The following is a 9,171-nucleotide window of genomic DNA, read 5'->3' as shown; positions in this document are numbered from 1 at the left end:
GATGAGAGAAAGCAATGTCAGGCATGCAGGAAGGGAATGGGGGAAAAGACGTGAGGTAAGGTGAAGTGATATAAAGGAATGGAAAGAAAGAGATAAAAGGAGAAGGGACAGACGACTTACAGGGGGCTAGGCTTCTTGGGAAGGCTTCTTCAACCTCTAGACGCGGCATCCTGTGATAATGTCCAGAATGAAAAGAATGATCTATAATTCTATTATACAGCAAGGATGAGAGATCTCAAAAGACTGTAAATCAAACTTATATAGTGGATTCTTCCCTCCCTAAACCTCAGTGGACATAGGCCTTGTGCCGAACCACGTAAATTCGTGTCTATTTCTCTCAATTTTCCTTGCATTCATCTACTGTTCACCACCATGGCCATATGCATGGACTTCGTACAACCCAACTGGACCAGCCTGGGCCCCACACAACCTTGTCTTAGCCTGGCACTACAAGGCCCACAAATCACTGACCCGGACCCAACGCTACCTCAGCGCGCCCGGGGGGGGGGGGGGGATCATTCTCCTCTTCCGGTCTGTTACGAAAGTACACGTTAACACATGCCTTCATGTGTGTGGCATAAAAGAAAAACTTCTAAACTCAAAGAGCTAGCTTGTGATAATATTATATAGTAAGAGCTAACTAATTATATATATATATCATTTTAATTTATCAATCTTTATATTTGTGAATTTTTTATTACGCTTGAATCATAATAAATGGAAATCTAGTCCCTTTTTATTGAGAAATAGTTTACAATTTCTTCAAAGTACACCTATTAATCTGCTCTAGTAGTTCAGTTCGGGTTTTATATCGTATTTGTTATTTTCAAATCAATCTTAAAATGTGAGTTTCTTTCGTAACATAAACACTAGAAATATGTTCTCCAGTTCCAAGCAGCTTCCATATTATATGGGAATAGTTTTTAACTTTTTAGGTGATTGAATTCGTTTTAGGTGATTGATGACCTAGTTTTTGACAAAGCTTGTCCACTACTTTAATAAGTTCAGAAAAACGAAGAAAGTGTTGGGTCCAGTCCAAAAGAACAACCCAAATCTGCAATGACTAGGCTTCTTGGAGTTGGCATGGCATTGCTGTAGAAGTTCATCATAACCTCCTTAATGATTGGCATCGTCATAGATATATATGACTGTTCAAGCAAATTGTGCTTCATATACTGCCAGTAATGCATAGCTAGTAGCTAGTGCAAAATCCGCCCAAGTAACGCTTGCAATACATGCAGGTCACTCAACACGTAATGCACACTACACAGACCATGCAAATCATGCAGTACGTAGTGTGCAAACAGCACACATTAGTGACTCTATCCAAAATATGCAACATCACTCACCAACCATGAAATTCTCCAGAATACTCTCGACTCATCCGTTGTAGCTGTAGTTTATTCCATTAGCTGTATATTCTCTACTGTAAAGAATATTACATTTTTGTCCTCATTGTTTTGTGTATAAATTCAAAGGCTCTGCTTCATTGTAAAGTAGGAAAATTAATACAAAGAAGAATTGTATCCTTGCATGGTATCAGAGCATACCAAGGACTAGCCGTCCACTCTCAATCACCATGTCTAACTCTACACGTACAATTTATTCATCTTCTCCTTCTTCCTTTCCCTCCCTCCCATTACCCAACTTTTCCCACATTCTATCAGTAAAATTACCTCTAGAAAACTATTTCCTAGGGAAAGTGCAGCTGGTACCTTATCTACGATGGCCAACACCTATACAAATTTGTGATGGCTCTTGTCCTTCTTCCCCTTCCCAACTACCTAATAACTCCCCTAACCCAAAATATGATACCTGGGTTCAACATGATCAACTCGTCATGTCTGCACTCATTTCCACTCTATCAAAGTCTATTATTGCACAAGTAATAGGATGTGCATCTACTTGCGAGGTATGGTGGTTGTCTTTGGCTTCCACCTACGCTTCTACCTCTCAAGCAAAACTCATGCAAACAAAGTTGTAGCTTGCTTCTCTAAAGAAAGGAATAGACTATATCTCGGTATATTTCCAGCATGCAAAAATTCTTGCCAACATAATGGCTACTGTTGGACACCCATTACCTTTAGCAGAGTTTGTTCCATACCTAATGGCTGGTCTTGGACCAGATTATGATGTGTTTGTTTCATCTGTAACCACACGAGTTGAACCTATTTCCACTTAGACACTCTTAGCACATCTTCCTGCTCATGAAGCTCGCCTACAACACCATGCCTTTAATGACTTGCTTTTCTCCCCTGAAGCAAACTTCACTGCTCGAGCTTTGGCTGAAATAACTTCAACAGAGATCGTGGTTGAAACAATAATCGTGTTCGAGGTTCTTCTAATCGATTCATAGGTAACCCCTCCAACATTTCTTTTTCTCCTCCAATTGATTCACGACTTGTTTATCAAGTATGCAATAGGGTTGGACATATAGCCCTCACATGCATATACCATTTCAACCAAGCATATACCACGGTTGCACCTGCTTCAACCCATTACAGTGCTTCCACATATCCCACTAATCAAACATGGTGTCTTAACACGGTAGCAACGAATCATATCACAAGCGAGCTTGCCAATCTCAACCTCCAATCTACTGAATACAATGGTGCAGGTCAAATCCAAGTTGGTGATGGATGCTCCATTCCAATTTTCCACATTGGTTCAGCTCTCTTACCAAACTCTCCATCACCATTTCTTTTAACAACGTTGCTTTGTGTTCCCTCATTTACTAAGAATCTTCCCTCCATTAAACAATTTTGTGTTGACAACAATATGTTTTTCCAATTCTTTTCTGATCACTTTAATGTGAAGGATTGCATCACAGGGAACACATTGCTTCAAGGGACAACAAGTAGTGGCTTATATAAACTCTCATCTCAGCTCACTCAAGCTCACTCTCATCTATCCTGCTATGGCACTCACGACTCGGCCACCCTTCATTTCAAGTTATTCGCAAAATTCTACTCCAGCATGGTCTTCCATTTGAAAAACAATCTTCAATGTATTTCTGTAATGCTTGTGCTATGGCAAAGCACCATCGTGTACTAGCATTGGCTAGAAATACTATGTCTTCTTTTCCTTTTGATTAATGTTTAGTGACTTATGGGGTCCTTCACCTTATGTTTCTCCTGACGGTTTCAGATTTTATATATCCTTTGTAGATGACCATTCTCGATTTACATGGTTATTTCCTTTTCAAACAAAATCTCAAGCCTTGTCCACGTTTGTAAAATTTAAAGCCTATGTTAGTTGCAATTTAAAACTAAAATTAAACAACTTCAAACTAACTGGGGGGCAGATTCAGTCCATTCACTGAAATTTTATCCAACTCATGAATCATCCACGTGTTACATGCCCACACATTCACACTCAAAACGGAATCCTGGACACAGGCATATAGTGGACTCTGGTTTAGCATTACTTGCCCATGCATCAATTCCTTTAACTTTCTGGCCATATGCTTTTCAACATGCTGTAAGATTAATAAACATTCTATCATCTTCTTCACTTAATAATGCTTCACCTTTTTCAATCTTCATCACAAAGACCTTGACTACAACTCCTTGTTTGTGTTTGGATTGGCCTACTGGCCTTTAACCATGCCCTATAACAAACACAAGTTTGATTATAGGGCCGTGCAATGTGTTCATTTGGGTTTAAGTCCAGCCCACAATGGGTCCATTTGTTATCACATACCATAAAAAAGAATTTACATTTCCAAAGATGTTAACTATGATGAATCACAGTTTCCCTTTAAAAACATCTTTTAGTCCATCTCATCAAAACATCACGAGCCCAATACAGTCATTCTTCCTCTTTTCAATACTCATCCAACTCATACTTAACAAATCCAATCCATCTTGGGCTACTGCTGACTCCTCCTTCTTTCAATTCATCTTCTTCCTCAGAACCTCAATCTCAGACACATGCACTGTTACAACAAACTCATTCCATGGCAACTCGCTCAAGAACTGATTCCTGCCGCCCACATCAGTTCACCCATGGCACCATTCGGTGGCCAACCCCACAAGCCCACGAGTCCACTACCTCAACCATCCTAGAAACACCCACTTGCTTCACAGTTGTATAGAAATTCAAAGAATGGAGAGAGGTAATGTCCAAAGAGTTTAATGCATTGCTAGTTAATAATACATGGTCCCTTGTACCTGCATCTGAAGCTCAAAACATAGTGTCACGCAAATGGGTTTTTCGAACAAAGAAGCTTGCCTGAAAGATGGAAGGCTCCTTGTTTAGTGGCAAAAGGATTTCTTCAACAAAATGGACTTGACTATGATCAAAAATTTAGTCCCATAGTGAAAGCCACCACTATTCAACTGGTGTTATCTCTTGCAGAGACAAATGGATGGCCAATCCAACAATATGATGTTCAATATGATTTCCTTCACGATCCTTTGTTTGGATAGTCTTCATGACTCAGCCACCAGGATTTTCTCATCCATAATATCCCACTCATGTGTGTAAGTTAAGGAAAGCAATTCAGGGCTTGAAGCGGTCACCTAGAGCATTGTACTCTCGGTTAAGCCAAAAGCTTATTGACCTCGAGTTTCAAGTTTCATCCGCTGATTGCTCATTGTTTTTTCAAATTAATGGCATTGCATGTCTCTATGTCTTAATGTATGTTGGCGATTTACTAGTTATGGTCTCAAGCATGAATCTCATCACTGATCTTCTTTATGCACTACGATCAGAATTCCCATTAATCGATCTTGGCAAGCTGCACTTTTTCTTAGGAATTGAGGCTACACACAACCAGATGGCTCGATCATCCTTACCCAATAGAAGTATATTGCAGACTTATTGGAGAAAACCAACATGCAATTAGCCAAACTTTTTAAGACACCTATGGCTACCTCTGAGAAGCTCAGCATCCACTCGAGTAATTTATTTGAAGATTCCTTTCTTTATCGAAGCACAGTGGGTTCTCTACAATACTTGCAATTCACAATACTAGACTTAGCTTTTGCAGTAAGCAAAATCTATCAATTTATGCACTCTCCTAGAGTCCCTCATTGGCAAGCAATCAAAAGAATACTTCGGTATTTAAAGAACACTCCACAATTAGGCTTGTGTTTTTCTTAATCTTCATCAATGAATCTCACTACTTTCTCAGACACAGATTGAGCTAGGTGCCCAAATGACAGGCACTCAACAAGTGCTTATTGTGTGTTCTCTAGATGTAACCTCATTTCATGGTCCTAAAAGAAACAACAAACAATAGCAAGATCATCTACTGAGGCTAAGTTCAAGTCAATTGCAAATGCTACTGCAGAAGTCATCTGGATTCAAAACATGTGTCGAGATCTCAGTATTAATCTCACCACTGCACCCACTCTATTTTGTAATAACTTAGGAGACATGTATCTATCATTTAATCCAGTATTCTATTCCAAAACAAAGCATGTTGAAATTGACTTTCACTTTGTAAGGGACAGAGTTCTAAACAAGTCACTACGTGTTGCTTTTTATATCTGGGAAGGATCAAGTCGTAGATATTTTAAAAAAGCATTTGTCTGGTGTGAGGTTTCAACACCTCTATTCAAGCCTGCGCTTATTTTCATTGCCGCTTGACTTGAGGGGGTGTGTTCAAGCAAATTGTGCTTCATATACTGCCAGTAATGCACAGCTAGCAGTTGGCACAAAACCTGCCAAAGTAACACCTGCAATACATGCAGATCACACAACACATTATGTGTACTACACAAACCATGAAAATCATGCAATACGTAGTGTGCAGACAACACACATCAGTGACTCTGTCCAGAATATGCAACAACACTCACCAACCATGAAATTCTCCAAAATAGTCTCGAATCATTCATTGTAGCTACAGTAGATTCCATTAGCCATATATTCTCTATTGTAAAGAATATTACCTTTTTTTCCTTATTGTTTGTGTATAAATTTAGAGAGTCGACCTCATTGTAAAGTAGGGAAACTAATACAAAGGAGAATTTTATTCTAGCATTGACTTTTCTCTGTCCAATGTCATGTCCAAACAAGGAGTTTGAGTCAATGATTGGAATTCAATTGGGTTTTCCTTTTTCTTTTGTCGCAAGTTCTAATGAAACTAAGGTAGCAACTCAAAAGAAGGTCTGCATAGCTAGTCACATAATTTTATTCATAAAACTACATTATATATCCTAATTTATAATCAAACTCCCATCTCACTTCTAGCTGTAAAATTGCAATCCTCGATAATGAGATCGAGCACATAAATTAACGTTTTCTCGATTCTTGTATATATGCAATAAAATTCAGGCTAACAAATCTGGGGGCACGTATAAGTAGGTACTTAATAACAAATAAGTTATGAAAGTTTTAAATAAATAATAATTAAAAAAAAGTTGTGAAATTTCAATACCTGAAATTTGGAATTCTTTGCTCAACTTGTTTCTCTGGCCCATTCCTCCACTCATATGCTCTTGAACTTTATCAACTTCCATCGCTACCTAGCGCTATATATGATAGATCTTAGTACATACTGATCTTTTACTGATCTCTTGTCTGTGTATAAGATGGGTGGCTATATATATCTCTAGCTAGCTAGCTGGGCTAATTAATTTGTGAGAATTTGTTGAGGCGCCAGAGATGATTAAGCTAGCTAGTTATAATTAATACACCAGAATAAGGGATTAGAGACGAAGACTTCATGCATGTTCTAATTAAAGCTTAAAAAATTAACATCACATGTAATCATATTTTAAAGGTTTTAAACGATACTATACTACTATCTTACTTTCATCACATTATGTTGAAAGAAGAAGATAGAGGAAAGAAGAAGAAGATGCAAGAAAGAAAAATGATGTTCTTTATGTATATTAGGTCACAAAGTCACAGAATAGTGCAACTTATATACAACTCTAGCCCTGCTACTCTAACCAATCGAAAGAAAAGAATAACTAACCCAACTGCTATTACTAACATTCCAGAATAATGGTAATAACCAGCTGTACAAAAGGATAAGAGAAAACAATTCTAATTAGTGGGGCGAGATGGTGGGAGCAAATTCTCATTTTCTATGTTGCTTCCATTTCCTCTGCAGCATTGTGTGAGGTCTTGATATTGTTTGTCTTTTCTACATGCAGTTGTAGCCTCTTGGTTCCACTTATTTGAATTTTGAGACTGCCCCTCAAGATGGGCAAATATATTTAGAATGCCCATCCTGGAAAATAAGAAATAAAAGCGTGATGTTGGCAGTGCTTTTGTAAAAATATCTGCTAGCTGAAATCTTGATCCCACATGCATTGGAACAACTACACCAGCAGCTACTCTTTCTCAAATAAAATGGCAATCCAACTCTATGTGCTTCGTTCTTTAATGAAAAATGGGATTCTTGGTGAGATGGATTGCAGCTTGGTTGTCACAGTATAGTAGTGCTGGTTGCTTGTGCTCTATATTGAAGTCTTTTAAAAAAGTGATCAACCAAACAACCTCACAACAAGTGTATGCCAATGCCCGATACTTTGCCTCAGCAGAAGACCGAGACACTGTAGCTTGTTTCTTGGATTTCCTACTCACTAATGAGTCTCCAAGAAATATGCAAAAACCAGTAATTGATCTTCGAGTTTCAGGGCATGCTGCCCAATCTGAATCACTATAAGCCTTAACATGCAAATATGAACCAGTTGAAAAGAAAATCCCTTGACCAATTGAACCTTTCAAGTATCTCAAAATTCTGTGAGCATAATGTAAATGAAACTAAGATGGTTTATCCATGAATTGACTGAGAATACTCACAGTGTATGTAATGTCTAGTCTACTGATTGTTAAGTAAATAAGCATCCCAATTAATCTGCGATAGCTTGTAGCATCAATCAGCACATCAGTAGAGGAGTGAGAGAGTTTATGGTTTGTTTCAATTAGGGTATTGATAGGTTTAAAACCAAGCAGGCCAGCATCTTCTAGAATCTCAAGGGCATACTTCCTTTAGCAAATGGGAATCCTAGCTGCAGTTTTGGCCACTTATTTCCCCAAGAAGAACTTCAAAGGACCGATATCCTTTTTCTTGAATTGACTGTGTAGAAAAGTTTTGACAGCTTCAATGGCAACTAAGTTGTTGCTTCCCACAATTATATCATTAACATAAACCAAGAGTGCTATAAAATCATTCACATCAATCTTGGTAAATAAAGAATAGGCACTTTTAGATTGATGAAAGCCAAAAGAAGTTAGAGTAGCAGTGAATTTTGAGTTCCACTGTTTAGAGGCTTGCTTTAAGCCATAAAGAGACTTATGTAACCTACAAACCAGATTCTTTTTCTAAGAAAACTCCCCCTGAATTATATAACCTGGTGGTGAATCCATATGTATCTCCTCATTGAGATCTCCATTAAGAAATGCGATATGCACATTGAGTTGTGTTAAGTGCCAACCATGAATTGCTGCCAAAGCAAGGAAAAGACGAATTGTAGTCATTTTGGCCATGGGGCTAAAAGTTTCTTGGTAGTCAAAGCCTTCTCGTTGAGTGTAGCCTTTGGCTACTAGACGAGCTTTTATGCTTGTCTATGGTACCATCCAATTTCAATTTGACCTTGTAAACATACTTATAACCAATAGATTCTTTTCCAGGAGGTAGAGTGATGATAGACCAAGTATGGTTAGCCTCAAGAGCTTCAATTTCAAATTTCATAGCATTTCTCCAATGAGCAGAAACCACATACTCATCATATGACTTAGGTTCATGTTTAAGTGAGAGAGAAAAGGTATATGCTCGGTGAGAGGGAGATAAATGATCATATGTTATGTGATGAGTAAGAGAGTAAGGGATAGAAGAATGAGGTAAGCAAGACTTGGAAATTGTGAAGCAAGATGACAATGATAATCTTGCAAGTAGGAAGGAGTACGCCTTACCCAATCTGTTCTTCTAGGAACAATGGTAGAATTTGGTTCCAAATCTAGAATAGAGGAGGTATGTTCTGGTTCTGGTTCTATAGGGACAAAATTAATTAAAGAAGAAGAACCAGTTGTTTGAAAAGGTATAGGTGTAATGAAAGGAGATGTAGATTGTTCTGAATCAGTGAGAAGAGTTTGAAATTTTGACAATGCTAGTGGAATTACAAGGTCTGAATAAGGAGAAGATTGACTTGAGGATGAGTTTTGAAAGTGAAAAACAGTTTCAATGAAAGTGACATCTCGGGAAATGCA

Source organism: Carya illinoinensis, chromosome 8 (genome assembly GCF_018687715.1).
Source record: "Carya illinoinensis cultivar Pawnee chromosome 8, C.illinoinensisPawnee_v1, whole genome shotgun sequence".
NCBI classification, from domain to species: domain Eukaryota; kingdom Viridiplantae; phylum Streptophyta; class Magnoliopsida; order Fagales; family Juglandaceae; genus Carya; species Carya illinoinensis.
Note: the sequence above shows the minus strand (reverse complement) of the source record.